Genomic DNA, 26,259 nt, shown 5'->3' with positions numbered 1-26,259 from the left:
CTCTTTCTGACTTATTTCACTTAGCGTAATACCCTCAAGGTCCATCCATGTTGTGGCACTAAATGTCTGAAAGATAATAATCTGGTGTAGTGAGAACATTGGCTGAGAGGACTCCACGGCACACCAGGAAGTCACTGGCTGACTGTGTCCGCTGGTAACAATATGGACCGACTGCACAGCCAACAGAAGAGTCACCACGTTTTGCCCTTCAGATCCAATAAACAAGGATAGAACAGCTCAACATTAAATATTCTGTTCCCCCATCCATTCATCCATCCATCCATTCAGTAGATATCCAACACTTTGGATATCTACTGAAGGGCCAGGCAAATGAGCTTAAAATTATTGAAAAAGAAAAAAGAAAGAAGCAGTCCCTGGTGCCAGGAGTTCCCAGCAAAGTAAGAAAGATTAGTTGGAGAAAGTTTCAGGAAATGCAGCCCGCTCTGAGAATGACTGGCTTGTCTGCAAGGCACAGGCTGAAGTGAATGCAGGAATGAACACATCAGTATTTCTTCAGTGTTCTTGCTTTGTCACATCTATTTACTTACAGAGTTTCATATTTATATATTTATTTTAATCAAATTACTTTTTTTTTTTTTTGGTGCTGGTTTTAAAATGTATCATTGGCAGAGTGAAAGAGGGTATGTCTTTTTTTTTTCTTTATATATATATATATTTTTGGCCGTGCCGTGCAGCATGCGGCATCTTAGTTCCCCGACCAGGGATCGAACCCATGCCCCGTGCGTTGGGAGTGCAGAGGAAGTCCACTGGACTTAACCACTGGACCGCCAGGGAAGTCCCTGTATTTTACTTTCTTTAATCCCCTCCATGAAGCAATTCAGAGTCCAACCTTGGCTCTGAATTGCAACAATACCAAAATAGTCAAGAAACCAGTCCATTAATTAAATGCCTACTTCATAGATAAGAAAACTTATGTTTGGAAGTTTGCACAATGTCACCCACTGACATCTGTGGCAAGAATTTTTTTTACCTTTTTTTTCCTACTTAATCTAGAAAAATTTATGGGAATTTTCATAATCCTGCATTATTCTGGAAATGGGTGATATATTAAACCATTAAAAATGACTCAGTCTGACCCTGTCTATAGGGTACACAGTCAGCTCCAGCAAGAAACTTGTGGGAACATGTAAAAGAGATCAAGGTGACAAGTGCAGAGCCTGAAACAAAAGTCTAGTTAAAGATGCAAGAAAGTCAGCCGGCAGCATTTGACCTGGTAATTTATGCTTAAAAAGATACTAGGTGCTTTTCCACTATAGACTCTAAAACAAGTAAGGAAAGGGTTATTACAATGCTTCATCCAAGACTTCCTTCTTTTTCATTTCTTCCAGTTTTGTTAGATAGAATTGACATACAGCACTGTATAAGCTTAAGGTGTACAGAATAATGATTTGACTCTCATACATCATGAAATGATGATCACAGTAAGTTTAGTAAGCAGGCATCATCTCACATAGACACAAAATTAAAGAAATAGAAAAAAATTTACTCTCTTAACAACTTTCATATACAAGATACAGCAGTGTTAATTATATTTATCATGTTGCACATTACATCCCTAGTACTTATTTATCCTATAACTGGGATTTTGTGCCTTTTGACTGCCTTCCTTCAATTCCTCCTCTCCCTACCCACCACCTTTGGTAACCACATATCTGATCTCTTTTTCTATGAGTTTGTTTGCTTGTTTTTGAAGTATAATCGACCTATGACACTATGTTAGTTCCTGTTACACAACACAGTGATTCGATATTTCTATATATTTCAAAACGATCACCACAATAAGGCTACTTACCATACAAAGATATTACATAATTATTGACTATATTCCCCACGCTGTACATTTCATACCTATGACTCAGCTATTTTGTTACTGAAACGTTGTACCTCTTAATCTGCCTCACCTGTTTCTCTCCTCCCCCCACCCCAACACTTCCTTCTTATTTGGAGTTAGTCTGTCTGGAAATTCTTGGACAATGGGAACTTTATTGTACCACTACTTTTGAAATGGGTGAATGAGCAAACTCACGGAGAATTTGCAATAAGATCTAAATCCTTATAATGACCGACCCTATGGTCCTTGATGCATGGCTCCGTCTTTCCCAGTGCGCCCCCCCCACCCCACCCCCGCCACCGACTGACCTCTAGCCATGCTGCTGTTCTTCCTATTTCTGGGCTGCATCAAGCACTAGCCCACCTGGGGCTGGGAGCCTTCCCACATGCTGATTCTCCCAAATGCTGGTTCTCAATCTCAGTACTATTGCCTGAAAATTGGGGACCTGAAAATTCTTTGCTGTGAGAGGTTGTCTTTTGCACTGTAGGAAGTTTAGCAGCATCTCTGGCCTCTACCCACTAGATGCCAGCAACGCCACCAACCCCCCTCCTACACCTTGCCCAGCTGTGACAAGAAAAATGTCTCTAGACACGGCCAAATGTCCCCTGGGGGCAAATGTCCCCAGATGAGTACCACTGCTCTAGCTGGTTCCAGCTCACCCTTCAGGTTTCAACTTAAATGTCCCCCCCTCTAAGAAGCCCTCCCTCGTCCCTTAATCTAAAGTAAAACCCCTTATTAATCTCCCTTTCATACCACCTCAGTCCTTTCCTTGATAGATATTGGCACAATTTGTAATTACATACATATTATCTTATTTACTTGTTTAATGCCTCTCTAACACCTGCTGTTGGAAGCTCAATGAGGGCCGTGACTGTGCATACTTCATTTGCTGTCATAAACTCAGCAGCTAGCACAGTGCCTGACACACACAAAAAAGATGCTCAGTTAAAATTGTCTAAGTACATTATACTAACATTTCAAAGGATTCTGAGGTCAGAGTTATTTTGTATCCAAAGTCCCTACATAGACCCCAATCCTTGCAGGGGTAGGTATTTATATTCTAGGATGTATGATGAGTGACTGGCTTTTGATCCATTGCCCAGTTCTGCCACTTAGCTGCCCAAGTTGGGTTAATCACTTCACTTCATTGACTTACAGTTGTCTGCTCTGTAAAATAAGGCAGAGTTATAGTAAGGAGTAAGGATATTGTTTATAAGGTATCTGTCACATAGCAACTGCTCAATAAAATGGCACATGTCATCAAATATTCTTCTTAATATTGATAATGACAGTCCTGTCCATCCTGGGCCTTAGCAATCCAACCACACTCAGCTACTGCCATCCAGCCTCCAACCAACAAGCCCAGTTCCAACAGCCAGGCCAAGGCTACCAGAGACCCTGCAAATGAGCAGGGTGAGTAGTTCACTCTCCTGCCTAAGGCTGGTATGCAACATGCCCCACTGAGCCCGGAGCCCAACAAATGGCAATCTGTCTCTAACCCCAGGCATCTTTGTTCAGACTGTGTAACTTGGTTTTTGCACACATTTCTTGGCTTGCACATTATTTTCCTTTCCAGGACAAATTTTCCCTGAGACCCACCCATTTTTATTAGGGCTCAAACACGCTCCTAGATATTTCTAGCCCCCTCTGTATGTCGATAACCACAGTCGCTGCAACAACCCAGACCAACCCAAACCACAGCAACATCACCACTAGGAACTCCCCTGCTGCCCTCATCCAGTAATCAGAACCAACGCTGGTCCTGCTATTGATGTGAGCCAGAAGTCCCCTCTGGAGAGTAGGAGATTAATAGCAGAAGCACTGCAAACTGGGACAGATTTGAGGAAAGGCATGTGGATTATCTGGAGAAGGAGGGACAGGGTTGGAAATTGCTGACTCACAGCCCCTGGCATCCCCTCCCTCCTTTCTCCCCTCTCTCACCTGCTGCAAAGGTCCCAGGGGATCCCCTAGCCAACAGATGATGAAGAATCTGTGGCAAAGTCTTCAAAACACACCCACAACCTTGAAAATAGTTCAGCATAGCCATAACTCTTCCTATATTTCTGAAAAGTCGAGTTCATTTCCGGATTGAGGTTAACAACCTGTGTGTGTCCTGACTTAGTGTTTCTGGCACAGCATTTCAGCAAAATCTTCCTTGTCCTTAAATTCACTAGGTGGGGCTGACATAAGTCAGTAAAAAGGTAAACCCTTTTCTGATTGAGCAACATGTAATGCCAGTCAGAAAGAAGGCCGTTGACACATCTTCCTGGGCTAGAGAGCGAAGAAGAGCAACCATTACCCTTGGCTTCCAGTTAGCTTTCTTTCCTCTATGACCTCTTTTCCATACGAGGTCAGATAGTAAATATGTTAAATTTTGCAGTCCACATATAGTCTCTGTTTCTTCTTCTTCTCCTCCTTCTTCTATTTTGTCTTACACCCTTTAAAAATATAAAAACCATTCTTAGCTCCCAGGCCACACAGAAATAGTCCCACAGGCCATAGTATACTGACCCTGCTCCAAACTAACAATGCACAAATTTCTGAGTAACAGCCAAATTCATTCATTTTATTTGGGATATTGTGCTCATTGGGGAAATTTTACCAGTGAGCACACTATCCCAGATAAAATGAATGGACTTTGGCTTGAATTGTCAGTTTGAAGGCCCACTTATGAATACTCCTAAGTAATTGGTAATTTGTTGAGCTTATACTTAATATTTGTACCTTTTACTATATGAAAGTTTTATCTCAATTTTTTTGTTTTAAAGCATCTTTAGTACTTTTTTATTTAACCTCTATCTCATCTACCTTTTTATTTCCAGAACCATGCCCAGTTGAAAGTAGGCACTCATTTATTGTGTTTTATGGAGAAAAGGAGAAGCAGGAGGCTGGATGGTGGTAGAGGGAGGAGGGGAGAAAGAGCATTATTGAATAACCCATGGCTAAAAACCAAGACAGCTCATAACTGAATGGCCAGATCTCTTGAAAATCACCTGTTACACAGGCAAAATGAAGCTCCTATGGACACCTAGTTCTAATAAACAAGTAAGATTTCATAGTTGTTACATCTGTGGTTACAAGGGTTCATGCAAGTCCTCTGGGGCAGCATAACACATGGATCCCCAACAGGTTTCTCAGGACTGTATCCCTGGAAGCTGTGACCAATTAGCCTACTAAGCCAGGAGAGAGTTCTAAAATTCAATTTGATATCATTTTAATACGCATAAGAGCTCTGTGAGATTCCATGAAATTTGAAGTGTTACAGAGTTGTATGTAAAAGACACTTATTTATAAACCTTAAGATTCAAGGAAAGAGGGATGGTAGACTTCCCTGCAGAGAAGATTAGATGTTTGAGGGTTAAGGGACCACTTGGCTCTGGAAATCAGAGTCTGGAAGTGACAAAAGTGCAAGTATTGGGCTGGCCAAAAAGTTCGTTCGGGTTTTTCTGTAACATTTAAGTCTAACGTGTCGATTTATAACAATTATTCAAACACTTGAGAAGGTTTATTAGTCAAACAACTTTTTAGAGATAAAGAACTGAAATATATTAAATATTTAAATGCAGTGTAAAATATCTGAAGATGTTTAATTAACAAATCCATAAATAGAACCAAATATTAGTCAAAGACCCTTACAAGTGATTGCAAAACTTTGCTTGGTTTACAAACAAAATAAGATTTGTAAACTGAACTTTAAAGTTTAAGGAAAAACTATGATTTTGAATCTGTAACTATAATAAATTTATTATTAACTCTTAAAGCTTAACCAACCTCTGAATAGTCTCTTCTGCACTTAAAACAGCCCTTAAGTACACTGAGAAATTCACACCTAACACCTCCATCACCAGCCTTAATTCTTTCTACAGTTCCCCTTATGACATGATTTATACACTTCTCAGAATTTCAGTTACCTCTTCTGGACAGTCATTTATCACTGTACCTATAGGCACTAATTGTAAAAATTCAAATTGATACTTATCAATTTGACATCCAAGAGGTGCTTAGTAATTTAAAATCAAGTAGAATTTAAAACCAAGATATCCTGGTGCAATAACATAAGTTCTAAAATTGAGATAAAATGCAAAATAACTAAAATTTTGAGAAAACAGCTCAAATTAATCTGCTAATTTAGAGCTTCTTTGTGCCACAGAAATTTAGCCATACAAGTTGGGACTTTGACCAATCAGAATAATATATTGCCTTCTATAAGCATAGCCTGCTTATAGAATGCATATTGCTTTCTATAAGCATAGCCTGCCTCCAACTTCTGGAAGTGTAAATTTAGGGACCATTAGAAGAAACACCCCATCTAACATATTCTGACAAGAAGATATAGCAATAAAATAAAAACTAAATATATATTATATCTATAGGCAGTTTTGAGATCCTTTTTTCTAATCTGAAAATGTTTTTTAGAATAGGAAAATAGTGCTGTTAGCTTTGAGTTATTTTCTAGTAATAATAGTTTTAAAAGGATAAAATAAATACATAATGTTGCAATGGGTATGAACATCTTCTGTAACTGTAGAAGAGCATGGTAGTCATAAAATCTTTTTTTCCCCCAAAACAAAAAGTGTGTGAATGGAAGATGTCTCCAATAACAAAGAACAAGGACAGAGGGATAGCCCAATTAGCAGTAAAGAAAAAGTCTTTATACCATTTATGTATAAATTTGTTTTTCCTTACTATAATTCAGGGTTTCTTAGCTATCTAAGTCACAACTGTATATAATAAAATTTAGGAATAAAAAAGGAATATAGAGAAACTTCTGCCTTTTGCCACCTTCACAGTAACCAGTATTAAACTTGTCCTCCTGACATAAACAACTATAAATGACAAATAAATAAGGCAATTATTTTCAGACATTGAACATGAGGCAGCACAGGACTAAGAACCTTGAGAGAAGGGAAGCCCACAAAATGAGTGACACATTCACCCTGGTTCTTTCTCTAGAAAATCCTTCCAAACGATAGGGGCCAAGAAGTGGAGCACAATCAGAGCATAGCAGTCGTCTGAGCAGAAGAGGCAGAGACTGAAGTTCAGGGCTGCTAAAGGTCTGGAATGTGTAGGGAATAATACCAGAGAGCAGAGAACCACAAAGAAGAGTTCCTAGAAGTCTGCATGGGAGTTCCCAGCAGATCCTTGGCTGAGGACAGGGATGTACATATCAGGGCAAAACTCCACAAGGCCCCACAGAGAGAGGCTGCTGCTGGGCTGTGTGCTGAACGAAGGCACCAGAAATAGCTCAGTGCTGGAAGGCTTTGGAGTTCTAGCCCAGCCAGGGTGGGAGGCCTTGCCAGGCTCTTTGAGCACCTCCTGAGGCGGCAGGAAGGCCATGTGATGGCAGGAAGTATCACGCCCTCAAGTGTGGGGCATTTTTTAGAGCAGAGGTTGGCAAAACTTTTTACAAGCCCGGACAGTAAATATTTTAGGCTTATAAGTCATATGATCTCTTTCCCAACCTTTCAATACTGTCAATGTAGCATGAAAACAGCCACAGACAATATGCAAATAATGAGCATTGTTGTGTTCCTATAAAGCTTTATTTATAGACACAAAGATGACCTAAGTGTTAGAACTGGCAGACAAGGACATAAAAGTAGCCATTATAAATATGTTTAAAGACTTAACAGAAAAGATAAACACAGTAAACAGGTAGGAAATGTCAGCATAGAAATGGAAATGATAAAAAATAACCAAATGGAAATTCTATAACTGAAAATTACATTACCTGAAATAAAATACTCATGAGATAGGTTTAACAAGCAGGCTAGAGACTGCATAAGAAAAAGTCAGTGAGTTTGAAGACAAATCAAAATAAATCATCCAATTTGAGGAACAAGAGAAAAAATGTTAATGGGGCAATACCAGTGATCTAACATATGTGTAATGGGAGTATCAGAATGAAAAGAGAAAGCGAACAGAGAAGGAAAAAAATATTTGAGAGAAAGATGGATGAAATGTTTTCAAATTTAGATTTTTAAAAAGTCAATTTACAAACCCAAGAAGCTCAGTGAAACCCATGCAAGATAAACACAAAGAAAAATACACCAAGACATACTATCATCAACATGCAGAAAAATCAAAAAAATGAGGAGAAAAGTCTTAACCGAAGCAAGAGAAAAAGATGCATTACATTCAGGGAACTATAATACAAACTCAAAATGACTTCTCATCCAAAACAATGGTGACAAGAAGTCAGAAAATGAACCATTAAAGAGCTGCAAGAAAAGAAAAAAAAAAACCCACCACCATCAACTCAAATTTCTAAATCCAGCAAAATTATCATTGAAAAGGGGGGGAGGGCATAAAATAAAAACATTTTCTGATAAATGAAAACTGAAAGAATTTGTTGTCAGCAGACCTACACTGTAAGAAATGCTAAAGCAATTCTTCAGACTAAAAGAAAAATGAAACCAAGTGGGATCTCAGATTTATAGGAAGGAATGAAGAGCGTGGAAAATAGTAAATATGTAAATACATTAGAAGGCTATTTTTTTTCTTAGTTTTTTTAGTAGACAAATATTTAAAGCAAAAGTAGCACTGCTGTAGTGTATGGGGTTTATAAAATCCAAAGAAGTAAAATACGTGACAGCATTAACACAAAGATGGAGTAAAAGAAATTATACTATTGTAAATTTCTTCCATTTTACATGAAGTGCTACAATATTAATTTTAAATGGACTGTAATTTTTCAAAAAGAGAAGAAATTTTTTAAAATAATGTTAAAATATTCAATTAAACAAAAAGTGGGACAGTAGAACTGCAGGCAAGTTCATTTCACCTGCCTTCACTAATCAAGGTCGTTTTAAGACTTGCATGTCCTCCAAGCAGCACGACACCCAAACAATAAGATGTTTGCCTGAGTTGTTTTCCAGGAACTTGGAGTCAGCTGTGTCAAGTTCTAACTTAGCTGGTTAGGACTGGATGTAACCACTGACCCTCCAACTGGGCATGTGTGTGTCCGCTTGGTGACATTTTGACATCAGTGGGCCAAAAACTCCACCCTCAGATTGTGCTAAGCACCTCCATTTTTGAACATGCAGAGGCCTGTAGCTTAGTACACCTGCACAGAACGATTACCGTACCTTTTTCCAGTAACATTTCTCTACATTCCCCATGCTCCCTAAGCCTCAGACTGCCCTGCTTCTTTATTCCATAAATACCCTGACCCCTTGTCTTCAGGGAAGTGGGTCTGAAACTTGTTCTCCCATCTTCTTGCTTGCCTGCCTTGCAAATAAACCCTCTCTCCTGCAAATCTCAGCATCCCAGCGTTTTGGTTTGCTGTGCATCAACCTGGTTTGGTAGCAAAAGGAGTAACAGAGTAACAAAAACCACATGACAAACAGAAAACAATACAAATTGATAGACCTTAATCCAACCATAACAACAACTACACAAAATGTCAATGGACTATATTCCCCAATTAAAGGGCAGACCATCAGGCTGAATTTAAAATGCAAGACTGAATAATATGCTGTTTGTAAAAGATGCAATTTGAATACAAAGACATAAACACATTGAGGGAAAAAGATATATCATGCGAACAGTAAGTGTAAGAAAGCTGGAGTGGCCGTATTAAAATCAGTCAAGATAGACTTCAAGGAAAAGAGGCATTTCATAATGATAAAAGAATCAGTCCACCAGGAATACATAATACTAAATATGTATGCCTCTGATATTAGAGCTTCAAAATATATGAAGTGAAAACTGACAAAACTAAAGGGAGAAGTAGACAAATCCACAATAATAACTGTAAACTTTAATTACTTTCAGCAGTTGACAGAACAAGTAGAAAAAAAAAAAAAATCAGCCTGACCAACACCTATCAAATAACTATTGCACCTGGTCTTCTTTCTCTCCGAGGCACTCCGAGTGTAACCCAATATACACAGAATGAATTAGAAAATTTAAAATAATTCAGTACAATTTTTCCAATACAAATTTTTATAAAAAACTATTTTCTTATCACATCTTTATTTTCATAAGGTTCTTGGAGCTGCTGATTTAGCTCACCCAATATACGGAGAGTGTTATGGACTGAATTGTGTCCTCCAAAATTCGTATGTCGAAGCCCTAACCCTCGGTAAGTCAGAATGTGACTGTGTTTGGAGTTAGGACCTTCAAAGAGGTGATTAAGTTAAAATGAGTCTGATAGGTTGGGCCATAATCCAATCTGACTGGTGTCCTTATAAGAGGAAATTTTGACACCCAAGAGTCACCAGGGATATGCATGTGTAGAGGAAAGACCATGTGAGGACACAGTGAGAAGGCAGCTCTCTGCAAGCTAAGGAGGGGGGCTTCAGAAGCAACTAAGCCTACCAACACCTTGATCTTGGAATTCTAGCCTCCAGAACTGTGAGAAATAAATGTCTGTTGTTTAGGCCATCTAGTCTGGTTCTTTGTTACAGCAGGCCTGGCAAACTAATACAGAGAGCCAGTGGTTGTTGTCAAACTGAATAGCCAAATCAGAAAAAAAATCTGACTTCGTTTGTCAATTCAAGTTGATTGTTAGTACATGTCCTCAAGTCAACCATCTCCCCTCTGCATTCCAATCCCATAACTAACAGACAAGACATGAAGCCCTAAGTTTCTCACCTAGTGAAAACATTGCTCCCTCTGTAAGCCCCTCCTTCAGCATCTGCTTTCTTCTCACTGAACGCTCACCAGGAGAAGTGCAGTTTTTGACAGTGCAAGTGGACAAACCAAGAGAGGTCATTGGATGAAAATTGTCACCATGCTCACTCATGCAACACAGTACTACAGAGGAAGTCAGGACATTTGAACTTGGGCTGGAAGGCTCCATGTTTAATGTAGTCCATGAACAGGAATACACGGGGAAGACGCATGGCATGTTTATAGTGCCTCGACTAAAGAAGGTCTTGACACCCAGGACAGTATGCCACAGTAAGAGCTAGAGCAAAGTACTGGTATGATTTTCAGGCAAACAAAAGGAAGGGAGGAAGGAAGGGGATAAGTGAGAATATAAGAAAGGAAGACACACTACTACCCATATCTTAACCCAGGTGTGTGCTCAGTTGACCTGAATGCAGACAGGAGACACAGAATTTTAGAGAAGGTGGTGTATCTAGTCCAACAGTCACATTTATAAAAGTGGAAGCTTTTATAAATTAGGAACTAAGTGACAGGAGCAGAACTGGGCCTAGACTGAGGTCCCTACACGCCCAGTCTTCTCTCCACATTTCCAAAGGTGTGACGTGAAGCCACTGATGTGATAATCTTGGGTTATAAAATGCAGATAAAGACAGTTTTCTCTGATATTACGTTGACTCCAGTAATGTAATATTTATGTAACATTTAGCATCAAATGAAGAGCGAGGATATTTTAATGAATAACGATAATCCAATTACATTGTAATGTACAAAGAGAAGAGTTTTTATTCAGTGTTTTCTCTCATCTGTTAATGACAGGCTATTTCTGAGACTGAAAATAAGATAAAAGTCCAACATAGCAATAAACTAATTACAGATTATTTTTGGTGTCACAAAGTAGTAGCTATAGAAGTATTGACAGAGAAGAGATTCCAGTGAGGGTGAAATTCTGAGTGGTGCTGGGGGCTGGGCTGGGGGAGCAGATCAAGGCTGCCCTCACCGGATTGGCACTATCAGGCTCTATAAATTTTCAAAAGCCCATCTAGACTGAGTGGTGCTTAAAATGGGACATAGGCAGGCAGGCCAAACCACACAGACCGAGGGATCAGAGTTGGCATGAACTTCTGGCAAGGTAGGGCCATGATGGAGGCCAGGTCAGGTGACTGAATTCAACAATCCTGCAGCCTCAATAAAGATTAAAAGATGAATTAGCAAAGAGCTCTCTCTAGAATCAGCAGCTCAGTCTAAAACACTCATTGCCTGTTCTCATGAGTCTAGCGATCTGTATAAATGACTTTTTACAAAGACAAGTATTCATTTATGTGGTAGTGGATGTGAGGTGTGAAAACATAAATCATGACTTACATTTAATGATTAAAGGTATTTAGTGCTTCCCATTTTAAATACACTTTCAAAATGTGTTCATTTTCGTTTATAAAGAGAATGCTGGAACTCAGAGATGTGAAGTGGTTCTGTAGTACGTAAAGCAGCCGAGACAAACGAGTCTCTCTAAGGCATAATCTGAAGGAGGTGGGGTCAGAGGTTACAGTCGGGCTGCTGCATACAGTTGTACAAGCAGGCCTATGGTCAGTTCCCCCCAAAGCAGAGCTTCAGACAATCAGTTACTCTATCTTGAGGAACCCTTTGACAACTCTTATGAAATGTGTCTCAGAAACTTCCATGGAGGCTTGTGGAGGCAGCAGAGCATTTATTCACCGAGTCCTGTCCCCACTGGTCAAGGGTTGCCTCGTAGAGCATTAGTCCCTCCACCCTCCTGCCCCTGTGTTACTCCTCCCCGCCCTCAGTCCCACCCTTCAATCTTGCACATGCATGAGTGCCAAAAAGGCTCCTATGGACATCTCCATGAGGAGACTCACCAAAGCCCCCAAACAAGAAATGAGAGGCCTGGGTGGTAGAGGAGGCACTATTCAGGGGCACCTGCATGAAATTAGTTGACGCCTGCACAGAACCGGTCACTGCAGCTGTGGCTGGAATAAGAGGTGAGGCCAAGAGGATTTGAGATAATACGCAAGTGTCCACTACCCAAGTACACTCAGTCGGGGGGTGAGAGGGGCTGAAATTCATCCTGTGCTCTGCTCTCCATGGCACGCCCGTGAGTCCAGGCTGCAACCCCCTGGAGGCAGCGGCTGGTTTTTCTCATTCACACAAAAATGCCATGTGGGGTAGCAAAGGTCCTGGTTGTTGCGCACCAGCTGTTGCACAGCAGGCTAGAATCTTAATTTCAATGTTCAAAACTCTAAAACAAACAAGAAAAAGAAATAAAAGCCATCTAAACTGGAAAAGAAGAAGTAAAATGATCTCCGTTTGCAAATGACATGATCTTATATGTGAAAAATCCTAAACACTCCACACACCCATACACAAACAAAACTGTTACAACTAATAAAAGATTTTAGCAAAGTTGCAGGATAAAAAATTAATATACAAAAATCACTTGCATTTCTATACACTAGCAGTAAAATTTCTGAAAAAGAAATTAAGAAAATAATCCCATTTATTATAGTAGCAAAATTTCTCATGGGTTGGAAGACTAAACATTGCTAAAATGTCCATACTACCCAAAGTGATCTACATATTCAGTGCAATCCCTATCAAAATCCCAATGGCAGGGACTTCCCTGTTGGCACAGAGGTTAAGAATCCACCTGCTAATGCAGGGGACACGGGTTAGAGCCCTGGGCCGGGAAGATCCCACATGCCGTGGAGCAACTAAGCCCGTGCATCACAACTACTGAGCCTGCACTCTAGAGCCCGAGAGCCACAACTAATGAAGCCCGCGTGCTTAGAGCCCATGCAACACAACAAGAGAAGCCACCACAATGAGAAGCCTGTGCACCACAACAAAGAGTAGCCCCCGCTCGCAGCAACAAAGACCCAATGCAGCCAAAAGTAAAAATAAATAAATTTATTTTAAAAAAAAAATCCCAATGGCACTCTTAGCAGATAAAGAAATAACCATCCAAAAATTCATAATGAATCTTAAGGGTCTCTGAATAGCCAAAATAACCTTTAAAAAGAACAAAGCTGGAGGCCTCATACTTTCTGATTTCAAATCATGCTACACAGCAACAGTAATTAGGATGGTGTGGTACTAGCATAAAGACAGACATATAGACCAATGGAACAGAACAGAAAGCCCAGAAGTAAACCCTTACATATATGACCAAATAATTTTCAAGAAGATTACCCTAAGGAAAGGGTAGTCTCTTCAACAAATGATGTTGGAAAACCTGAATATCCACATGCAAAAAATGAAGTTGAACCCTTCCCTACGCCAAATGCAAAAATTAATTCAAAATGGACTAAAAGGGTGGTGGAATCAAGATGGTGGACTAGGAGGACGCGGAATTCACGCCTCCGCACAACTAGGGCACCTACCAGGTACCGGTGGGGAACCATGGGCACCTAAGGGGATGGGAGGAACCCCCAGTGACTGGGTGTGGGGTGTGGGAGGAGTGAAGGGGGAAGAGAAGTGGAGGCAGGATGGGACTTGCACCACTGAGGGGTGGCTGGGGGAGGGGAAGGGATCCCACGCCGGGAGGGGTTAACTGGGGGACCATTGGGAGGGCAGAGATCAAAAGGGAGCGTGGCCAGGTTTCCCCTGCCCACTTGGGCCCTCAGGAACCTGCTGAGATCCCGGGCCTGATCCTCTGCCCACTGAGGCCCCCTCCAGCCATGCAGGTCCTGAGGGAGTGGGAGGCAGGGAAAGGGGAGCAAAAGTAAAGGTTGGACTTCCAGTGGGGGGGTTGGGGGAGAGGAGGAGTTCCTACACCCAGAGGGACCCACCCACTGGTAGGGGTCCATAGGCGATGGGGGAGACCTTAGGGGGGTGTGTGGAGGAACGGAAGGGAACACAGCCAGTGCTTTCCCTGTCCACTTAGGCACCAGGGAGCCTGTTGGGCTCCTGAGCCTAAACCTCTGCCCTGGGAGCCTCCCTCCTGCCGTGGAGATCCCAAGCCCCGCCCCTATGCCCCCCCTACCTCTACACTCAGAGACCCCCTCCAACGCGCTGGGCCTAAACCCCACCCACACACCCTCACCCAGGGCCTTACCTCCAAACTCCGGAACTCCACACTCCAGACACCCTTCTTTGGACGTGCTGCCTCTCCCCTTCCATGTAGGTCCTAAGCAGAGGCGCCACCTCATGCTTGAATAACGCCCCGCCTAGGCCCCGCCCCCAAGGCCTTTTCCAGCTGCAGTGGGTCCTGAGCCTAGGCCCTACTCCAGGCTGAAACGTCACCCCCCCACCAGCCTATGTCCTGCCCCACCCTAAACCCCGCCTCTGCCTAAGTTCCACCCTCGCCTAAACTCTGCCCCCAAGGCTTATTTTTTTTCTTCTTTTTTCCTTTTAGATTGGCGTTCCGTTTTACCTTGTTGATTCATTGTTGTTCATTTATTTTTCTTTTTTTTTTTTTAATTATTTATTTATTTATTTATTTATGGCTGTGTTGGGTCTTCGTTTCTGTGCCAGGGCTTTCTCTAGTTGCAGCGAACGGGGGCCACTCTTCATCGCGGTGCACGGGCCTCTCACTATCGCGGCCTCTATTGTTGCGGAGCACAGGCTCCAGACGCGCAGGCTCAGCAACTGTGGCTCACGGGCCTAGTTGCTCTGCGGCATGTGGGATCTTCCCAGACCAGGGCTCGAACCCGTGTCCCCTGCATTGGCAGGCAGATTCTCAACCACTGTGCCACCAGGGAAGCCCTATTTTTCTAATTTTATTTTATTCTCTATACTTTGTTATTGTTCTCTCCTTTTGGCTTGTTCCCCCCCCCCCACTTTTTTTTCTTTCTTCTGTTGTGGTTTTATTTTACCTTTTTGCAGTTGTTTCAATTATATTTTTAATTTTCCTAAAATATTTTTTAATCTTTCTAATTTTATTTTGTTTTTTATTCTTTGTTATTGTATTGCTCCTTTTCTTCTTTCTTTCTTTTTTTTTTTTTTTCTGCTGTGCCACACAGCTTGTGGGATCTTGGTTCCCAGGCCGGAGGTTGGGCCCAAGCTCCTGTGGTGGGAACTCCAAGTCCAAACCACTGGACTAACAAAGAACCTCAGACCCCAGGGAATATTAATTGGAGTGAGGCCTCCCAAAGGTCCTCATCTCAACACAAAGACCCAGCTCTATCCAACTGCCTGCAAACTCCAGTGCTGGAAGCCTCAGGCCAAACAACCAGTAAGACAGGAATACAACCCCACCCATCAAAAAAAAAAAATGAAACAACAAAAAATTATGTTACAGGTGACGGAGCAAGGTAAAAACCTAAAAGACCAAATAAATGAAGATGAAGTAGGCAACCTACCTGAAAAAGAATTCAGAGTAATGATAGTAAAGATGATCCAAAAATCTCAGAAACAGAACAGAGGCACGGATGGAGAAAATACAAGAAACATTTAACAAAGATCTAGAAGAACTAAAGAGCAAACAAACAGTGATGAACAACACAATAGCTGAAATTAAAAATACTCTAGAAGGAATCAATAGCAGAATAACTGAGGCAGAAGAACGGATAAATGAGCTGGAAGATAAAATGGTGGAAATAACTGCCAGGGAGGAGAATAAAGAAAAAAGAATGAAAAGAATGGAGGACAGTTTCAGAGACCTCTGGCACAACATTAAATGCACCAACATTCAAATTATAGGGGTCTCAGAAGAAGAAGAGTAAAAGAAAGGGTCTGAGAAAATATTTTAGGAGATTATAGTTGAAAATTTCCCTAACATGGGAAAGGAAATAGTCACCCAAGTCCAGGAAGCACAGAGTCCCATACAGGATGAACCCTAGGAAAAACACACCAACACACATATTAATCAAACTAACAAAAACTAAATTCAAAGAAAAAATATTAAAAGCAGCAAGGGAAAAACAAAAAATAGCATACAAGGGAATCCCCATAAGGTTATCAGCTGATTTTTCAGTGGAAACTTTGCAAGCCAGAAGGGAGTGGCAGGACGTATTCAAAGTGTTGAAAGGGAAAAACCTACAACCAAGATTACTCTACTCAGCAAGGATCTCATTCAGATTCGATGGGGAAGTCAAAAGCTTTTCAGACAAGCAAAAGCTAAGAGAATTCAGCACCACCAAACCAGCTTTACAACAAATGCTAAAGGAACTTCTCTAAGCGGGAAACACAGGAGAAGAAAAAGACCCACAAAAACAAACCCAAATCAATTAAGAAAATGGTAATAGGAACATGCATATCGATAATCACCCTGAATGTAAATGGATTAAGTGCTCCAACCAAAAGACACAGACTGGCTGAATGGATACAAAAACAAGACCTTATATATGCTGTCTACAAGAAACCCACTTCAGACCTAGGGACACATATGGACTGAAAGTGAGGGGATGGAAAAAGATATTCCATGCATATGGAAATCACCAGAAAGCTGGAGTAGCAATACTCATATCAGATAAAATAGACTTTAAGATAAAGACTGTTACAAGAGATAAGGAAGGAAACTAAATAATGATCAAGGGATCAATCCAAGAAGAAAACATAACAATTATAAATATTTATGCACCCAACATAGGAGCACCTCAATACATAAGGCAAATGCTAACAGCCATAAAAGGAGAAATCGACAGTAGCACAATAATAGTGGGGGACTTTAACACCCCACTTACACCAATAGACAGATCATCCAGACAGAAAATAAATAAAGAAACACAAGCTTTAAATGACACAATAGATCAGATAGACTAAATTGATATTTTTAGGACATTCCACCCAAAAGCAAAAGAATATGCTTTCTTCTCAGGTGCACACGGAACGTTCTCCAGAATAGATCACATTTTGGGTCACAAATCAAACCTTGGGAAATTTAATAAAACTGAAATCGTATCAAGCATCTTCTTCCAACCACAACACTATGAGATTAGAAATCAAATACAGGAAAAAAACAGTAAAAAACACAAATACATGGAGGCTAAACAGTGTGCTGCTAAATAATTAAGAGATCACTGAAGAAATCAAAGAGGAAATCAAAAAATACCTAGAAACATATGACAATGAAAACATGATGCTCCAAAACCTATGGGACACAGCAAAAACTGTTCTAAGAGGGAAGTTCATAGCAATTCAAGCTCACCTCAAGAAACAAGAAAAATCTCAAACAATCTAACTGTACACCTAAAGCAGCTAGAAAAGAAGAACAAAGAAAACCCAAAATTAGTAGAAGGAAAGAAATCATAAAGATCAGAGCAGAAATAAATGAAATAGAAATGAAGAAAACAATAGCAAAGATCAATAAAACTAAAAGCTGGTTTTTTGAGAAGATCAACAAAATTGATAGAACTTTAGCCAGACTCATCAAGAAAAAAAGGGAGAGGACTCAAATCAATAAAATTAGAATTGAAAAAGCAGAGATTACAACTGACAACGCAGAAATACAAAAGATCATAAGAGACTACGACAGGTAACTATATGCCAATAAAATGGACAACCTGGAAGAAATGGACAAATTCCTGGAAAAGTACAACCTTCCAAGATTGAACCAGGAAAAATTAGAAAATATAAACAGACCATTCACAGGTAATTAAATTGAAACAGTAATTTAAAATCTTCCAACAAACAAAAGTCCAGGACCAGATGGCTTCACAGGCTAATTCTATCAAACATTTAGAGAAGAGTTAACAGCTATCCTTCTCAAACTCTTCCAAAAAATTGCAGAGGTAAGAACACTCCCAAACTCATTCAACAAGGTCACCATCACCCTGATACCAAAACCAGACAAAGATACTACAAAAAAAGAAAATTACAGACCAGTATCACTGATGAATATAGATGCAAAAATCTTCAACCAAATACTAGCAAACAGAATCCAACAACACATTAAAAGGATCATACACCATGATCAAGTGGGATTTATCCCAGGAAGGCAAGGATTCTTCAATATATGCAAAACAATCAATGTGATACACCATATTAACAAATTAAAGAATGAAAACGATATGACCATCTCAATAGATGCAGAAAAAGCTTTTGACAAAATTCAGCACCCATTTATGGTAAAAACTCTCAAGAAAGTGGGCATAGAGGGAAACTACCTCAACATAATAAAAGCCATATACAACAAACACACAGCAGACATCATTCTCAATGGTGAAAAACTGAAAGCATTTCCTCTAAGATCAGGAACAAGACAAGGATGTCCACCCTCGCCATTCTTATTTAACATAGTTTTGGAAGTCCTAGCCATGGCAATCAGAGAAGAAAAAGAAAAAAAAGAATACAAATTGGAAAAGAAGAAGTAAAACTGTCACTGTCTGCTGATGACATGATACTATACATAGAAAATCCTAAAGATGCCACCAGAAAACTACTAGAACTAATCAATGAATTTCATAAAGTTACAGGATACAAAATTAATGCACATAAATCTCTTGCATTCCTATACACCAATGATGAAAAACCTGAAAGAGAAATTAAGGAAACACTCCCATTTATCATTGCAACAAAAAGAGTAAAATACCTAGGAATAAACCTGCCTAAGGAGGCAAAAGACCTGTACTCAGAAAACTATAAAACACTGATGAAAGAAATCAAAGATAACATAAACAGATGGAGAGATATACCATGCTCCTCAATTGGAAGAATCAATATTGCAAAAATGACTATGCTACCCAAAGCAATCTACAGGTTCACTGCAATCCCTTTCAAATTACCAATGGCATTTTTCACAGAACTAGAACAAGAAATTTTACAATTTATATGGAAACACAAAGGACCCCGAATAGCCAAAGCAATCTTGAGAAAGAAAAAGACAGCTGGAGGAATCAGGCTCCCTGACTTCAGACTATACTACAAAGCTACAGTAATCAAGACAGTATAGTACTGGCACAAAACCAGAAATATAGATCTATGGAACAGCATAGAAAGCCCAGAGGTAAACCCACACACATATGGTCACCTTATTTTTGATAAAGGAGGCAAGAATACACAACGGATAAAAGACAGCCTGTTCAATAAATGGTGCTGGGAAAACTGGACACCTACATGTAAAAGAATGAAATTAGAACACTCCCTAACATCATACACAAAAATAAACTCAAAATGGATTAAAGACCTAAATATAAGGCCAGACACTATAAAACTCTTAGAGCAAAACATAGGCAGAACACTCTATGACATAAATCACAGCAAGATCCTTTTTGACCCACCTCCTAGAGAAATGGAAATAAAAACAAAAGTAAACAAATGGGACCTAATGAAACTTAAAAACCTTTTGCACAGAAAAGGAAACCATAAACAAGCCCAAAAGACAACCCTCTGATTGGGAGAAGATATTTACAAATGAAGCAACTGACAAAGGATTAATCTCCAAAATTTACAAGCAGCTCATGCAGCTCAATATCAAAAAAACAAACAACCCAATCCAAAAATGGGCAGAAGACCTAAATAGACATTTCTCCAAAGAAGATTTACAGATTGCCAACAAATACATGAAAGAATGCTCAACATCATTAATCATTAGAGAATTGCACATCAAAACTACAATGAGATATCATCTCACACCAGTCAGAATGGCCATCATCAAAAAATCTACAAACAATAAATGCTGGAGAGGGTGTGGAGAAAAGGGAACCCTCTTGCACTGTTGGTGGGAATGTAAACTGATACAGCCATTACAGAGAACAGTATGGAGATTCCTTTAAAAACTAAAAATTAAAAAAATTTTTTTTAAATAAAAATAAAAAAACTAAAAATAGAACTACTATATGACCCAGCAATCCCACTACTGGGCATATACCCTGAGAAAACCATAATTCAAAGAGAGTCATGTACCACAATGTTCATTGCAGCTCTATTTACAATAGCCAGGACATGGAAGCAACCTAAGTGTCCATTGACAGATGAATGGATAAAGAAGACATGGGTCATATATACAATGGGATATTACTCAGCCATAAAAAGAAAAGAAATGATTTATTTGTAGTGAGGTGGATGGACCTAGAGTCTGTCATACAGAGTGAAGTCAGAAAGAGAAAAACAAATACCATATGCTAACACATATATATGGAATCTACAAAAGAAAAGAAATGGTCATGAAGAACCTAGGGGCAGGATGGGAATAAAGACACAGACCTACTAGAGAATGGGCTTGAGGACACGCGGTGGGGGAAGGGTAAGCTGTGACAAAGTGAGAGAGTGGCATGGACATATATACACTACCAAATGTAAAACCGATAGCTAGTGGGAAGCAGCCACATAACACAGGGAGATCAGCTCGGTACTTTGTGATGACCTAAAGGGTTGGGATAGGGAAGGTGGGAGGGAGGCTCAAGAGGGAGGGGATATGGGGATATATGTATACATATAGCTGATTCACTTTGTTGTACAGCAGAAACTAACACAACATTGTAAAACATTTATACTCCAATAAATGTGTGGGGGAAAAAATGGATTAAAGACCTAAACGTAAGACATAAAACTCATAGAAGAAAATATAGGCAGAAAGCTTCAGGACCTTGGAATTGGCAATGATTTCTTGGATATGACACCAAAAGCATAGGCAGCAAAAGCAAAAGTAGACAAATGTTATGATATCAAACTTAAAAACTCTGTGCATCAAAGGAAACAATCAACAGAATGAAGAGGCAACCTACTGAATGGGAGAAAATACTTGCAAATCATATATCTGACATATATAAGTTGATATCCAGAAAATGTAAGAAACAACAACAACAAAAAACAAATACCCTAAGTAAAAAATGGGGAAAGGACTTGAACAGACAATTTTCCAAAGAAAATATAAGAATGGTCAACATGAAAAGATGCTCAACATCATTAATCATAAGACAACCCAAGATCAAAACCACAAGATTATCACCTCATACCCACTAGGATGGCCACTGTAAAAAGAACAGAAAATAATGTGCTGATGAGGATGCAGAGAAATTGGAACCCTTGTGCACTGTTGGTGGGAATGTAAAATGGTGTAGCCATTATGAAAAACAGTATGAGGATCCTTAAAAAATTAAAAATAAAACTACCATATGATCCAGGAATCCTACTTCTGAATATATATCCAAAAGAATGCAAAGCAGAATCTTGAAGAGATATCTGCACACCCATGTTCATGGCAGCACTATTCACAATGGCCAAGAGGTGGAAGCAACCCAAACGTCCATCAACAGCTGATTGGATAATGAAAATATGGTATAAACATACAATGGAAGATGATGTAGCCTTAAAAAAGAATGAAATCCTGTCACATGCTAAAACATGGATGAACCTTGAGGACATTATGCTAGGCGAAATAAGCCAATCATGAAATGACAAATACTGTATGTTTCCACTCACATGAGTTACCTAAAGGAGTCAAAAATCACAGAAACAGAAAGCAGAAAGGTAGTTGCCAAGGGCTGGGAGGGAGGAATTAGTAGTTCGTGGGTATAGAATTTCAGTGTTGCAAGATGAAAAAGTTCTAGAGAGCTGTTGCACAACAATGTGAATATACTTAACACTTTCGAGCTGTACACTCAAAAATGGTTAAGATGGAACATTGAATGTTATATGTTTTTTATCACAATTAAAAAAAGACCAAAAAAACGAAAACAACACCTAAAATAATATAACTCAGAATTTTTAAAGAAATAAAACAATTGGTGAGGATGACGGAAATGTCACCCAGTCATGAGACTTACACACAGTTCACTCTCCATAAACATGCACAACAAATTCTAAAAGACACAGAGCATGTTTTGATACCCTCTTTAGCTCCTCTTTCCAAAAATTCTTAGTGAAGAAACTAGTTAGGGTTCAGTCTGGTTTCTCCATATGACGCACGATATGCTTATGCCACTCAGTCATTGAGAAATCTGTTTCTTGCTTTGGGATCTTTAGGAGTGATTTCGGCGAGTTAGCTTTGCTTCTTCTTCGCTTGTTCACAGAAATTCTTTGAAGTCTGAGTTTGTGTCAGCTGGTCATGAGGGAAGGCTTTGTCCATCCCTGGCTGTGAATCACTGAGCTCTGACCCTGCATCTGTGGCATCTGGAGGCACGTCGTACTCTCTGCAGAGCATCATTTTGCAGCCAGGACTAAGTGGGTGTGGGGTTTCAAACCTATTTTGGTTATTAGAATCACTTCCTACCTGGAGTGAAAGCCAGAAATAAATTCCCTGTTGACTGTGTTACTATTAAAACATTTTTCTCCCTCTTGCTTCCTGCCCTCTGCCAACAGTTGCTAGGAGTTGGGACAAGCCTATTTCCTCATCCAATGTTGTGTGAGTCGTCACAAATTGTCCAAAATGATGCAGATAGTCATAGCTGGGACCAGAACTAGAATCTAGGTTTTTCTGACTACACATAGGATATTATCTCAGCTATACTTCTTGGCTATAGTTATTGGTCTTTGGTTAGTATGAATTCCAATTTTCCAAGAGTTTTAAGTTTAAAAGATTATTTTCTGGGACTTCCCTGTTGGTCCAGTGGTTAAGACTCCATGCTCCCAATGCAGGGGGCCCGGGTTCAATCCCTGGTCAAGGGAACTAGATCCTGCAGGCCTTAACTAAGAGCCCGCATGCCTCAACTAAAGATCCTGCACGCAGCAACGAAGATCCCGTATGCCACAACTAAGATCCGGGGCAGTCAAATAAATAAATAAGTACTAATTTTTTTAAAAAAAGGTTATTTTCTTGGGACTTCCCTGGTGGTCCAGTGGTACAGAATCCACCTTACAATGCAGGGAACACGGGTTCGATCCCTGGTCAGGGAACTAAGATCCCACATGCTGCGGGGCAACTAAGCCCACACGCCTCGGCTAGAGCCTGTGTGCCGCAAACTACAGAGCCCACACGCTCTGGAACCCACGTGCCACAACTAGAGAAGAGAAAAAACGCACACCACAACTAGAGAGAAGCCCAAGCACCACAACAAAGAGTCTGCATGCCACAACGAAAAGATCCTGCATGCCACAACGAAGACCCCGCGTGCTGCAACAAAGACCCAACGCAGTCAAAAATAAATTAAATAAATAAATAAATCATTTTCAAAAATAAAATAAAGATTATTTTCTTTAAATTATTTTTAAAGACTAACAGGAAAAAAAAAACCTAACCAAAATAATAACACTCATTATCACTATTTTATACAGGTAGGAACAGAGAGGAAAATTAACATTTATTCAGCATCTACTATCTGACAGACCTGTACATACTTTATCTTATTTAATCCTCACTACATTGAAGCGTATTTATTATTATGTAAATACTTTTCCCTATACTTGACAGAATGAAAGAAGTCAAGTAAAGTACATTTATTCACATCATACCTGGCTCCCATCCCTCCGTGGTCAAAGACAGCCCCATGGAGCGTCATTCTCTTGTATTTCAGTTGTGCATCTGTCACCATGTCTTGGTGAGTTCCTGGAGACCTCCCACACAACAAGAACAGAGAGGTAACAGGTGGGCCAAAGATACACAGGACAGCTGAGTCCAGGCACTGCCAGGTCACACCTACACCTCTGGTTGCCAATGCCAGATGGGGCACAAGAGGTGTCCCATATACCCACCAACTACAAACACATATCCAGACAGTCCACACTTCTTAATTCTAGCCTTCATGCAGCTGTCAAATTGCACCACCACCTTCTATGGGCCTATCAACACATGATACCCAATTCGTGTTTAAAAATGTATGAAAATAAGAAGAATCTTCAACATATTAATATTTCCATAACCTATCATTTTTCTCAGTCCAAAATATTAGTGATATCTAAACATGGATATTTTCAAAAGTGGTCCTCTTGATTTTAATGATCTTTTTGAGCAAATAAAAAGGAAATAGTAAAAATTAATAAGCATTTTTCAGAGTTAAAAAAAAAAACTGTAGCCATGAGGAGTCAGCAAACAATTGAAAGGTTGATCTTTATTTTACAGAATCATAATTCTGCAGTGTACACTAGAAAACTTGGGGGTAAAAAATGCCAAGCAAATACAGGGATGAAAAATTCCAGCAGACTGGAAAAAATAGCTTTCAAGAATGTGTGAAAAATTAGGAAACAAACATTTGAGTTTCAACACAGGCAATTCAAAAGTAAAATTATGAAGAGAAAAAAGCAATCTATGCTATTAACTATGGCTATCCTATAGTATACTACTACATATTAGTAGATTAAGTAGATGATGATTACTATTGGCTATAAAGTAGATATGGAGCTCTAGAAAATAAATGGAGAAATCATTAAGCTCTAGAAATTACTGCAGATACAGCTGGATCATATTTTTAAATAAATAAAGTTTCACACATACTCACATTTCCATGCCCTCTGGTCTTTTCAGATTAAGTCATCCAGGGCATTTTTCTTTGCAGTTTCGGGCCAGGCACTATCTGGCAAAATGAAAAGGACAATGGAGTCAAGTGTTTGGCATTTCAGGCCTTGGCTGGCATAGAGACAGATGACTTGGGAACGTGCATTCTCTGAACTGGAGAGAGAGAAAGCTAAAGAGAACTGAATTTACTCAAGAGCTATTGAGAGGGATGAACGGACAGGATTTGTTAATTAATTTAGGACTGCAGTAGAGGCCAGGGAGAAGTCAAGGGTAGTTCCTGGGTTCCTCTCCTGGGTAACCAGATGGATGGTAGTGTCATTCACTGCAGTTTGGACCATAGAAGGAGCTGATGGATTGGGGGGTCGGGGGGCAAAAAAGCAGTATGAGGCCAGGGGAAGGGGAGAAGGATTCAGCCTTCAGTCTGGGACAGGTTGAGACTGAGCCATCAGAGAGAAGCTGCTCAGTCGATGGTTTGATTTCTGATGTTCAGGAAAGAGATTTCAGCTGGAGACGTTAATTTGGAAGAGATTAATATAGAAGATAAGAATCTACGTAAGGGATGAAATTGCCCAGGAAAAGTGTATAGAATAAGAATAGAAGGTGACCCAGGACATACCCTGAAGGAACACCAATATTTAAAAGATGGAGGGCTTCCCTCGTGGCGCAGTGGTTGAGAATCTGCCTGCCAATGCAGGGGACACAGGTTCGAGCCCTGGTCTGGGAGGATCCCACATGCCACGAAGCAACTAGGCCCGTGAGCCACAATTACTAAGCCTGCGCGTATGGAGCCTGTGCTCCGCAACAAGAGAGGCCGCGATAGTGAGAGGCCCGCGCACCGCGATGAAGAGTGGCCCCCACTTGCCGCAACTAGAGAAACCCTCGCACAGAAACGAAGACCCAACACAGCCATAAATAAATAAATAAATAAACCCAAAGTTAAAAAAAAAATAAAATAAAATAAATAAAATAAAAGATGGAGGGATACAAAAGAGCCCTCAAAGGAGACTTCGGGGTATTCAGAGCAGTAGGAAGAAAACCAGAAGGTGGCGGTGTGACAGAAGCTACAACAAGAACATACTTCAAGAAGAAATTGGTCATCAGTGTCACATTCTGCTAAGAGGTGAAAATAGAAGTTGAAAAGTGTCCACTGGATTTAGCAATACAGACTTGTGACTTTGATAAGAAGCACTTCGCTGGCGTGGTAGAGCAGAAACCAGATTCCAGTGGGTTGAGGAGTAGCAGGTGACAAAGACAGCACAGACACAACTTCTGCTTATATCCACCCAGCTTATATCCAAGGACAGTAGCTACCACATCCTGGAATGCATCCCTTAGAGCAGGGGTCCCCAACCCCCGGGCCGTGGACCCTATTACCCACCGGGCCCCACAGCAGGAGGTGAGCAGTGAGCGAGCAAAACTTCATCTGCCGCTCCCCATCGCTCACATTACCGCCTGAACCATCCCCCCAACACCCCCACCGCTCCCTGCAACCAGTCCGTAGAAAAAT

General features: G+C 40.2%; 1 long non-coding RNA gene across 1 annotated transcript in view; it reads right to left on the bottom strand.

Annotated features, from left to right (window-relative positions):
- LOC118904109 overlaps positions 1–24,799 on the bottom strand; it is a 59,669-nt gene extending 34,870 nt beyond the window's left edge. The window contains exon 1 of the long non-coding RNA XR_005021931.1: positions 24,736–24,799. This is a non-coding gene — a long non-coding RNA (uncharacterized LOC118904109). The remainder of the gene's footprint in view (positions 1–24,735) is intronic.
- Positions 24,800–26,259: the final 1,460 nt, after the last annotated feature.

Source organism: Balaenoptera musculus, chromosome 11, assembly GCF_009873245.2.
Source record: "Balaenoptera musculus isolate JJ_BM4_2016_0621 chromosome 11, mBalMus1.pri.v3, whole genome shotgun sequence".
NCBI classification, from domain to species: Eukaryota; Metazoa; Chordata; class Mammalia; order Artiodactyla; family Balaenopteridae; genus Balaenoptera; species Balaenoptera musculus.
The sequence above is the reverse complement of the archived record's forward strand: the minus strand, read 5'-3'. Positions and strand labels throughout refer to the sequence as shown.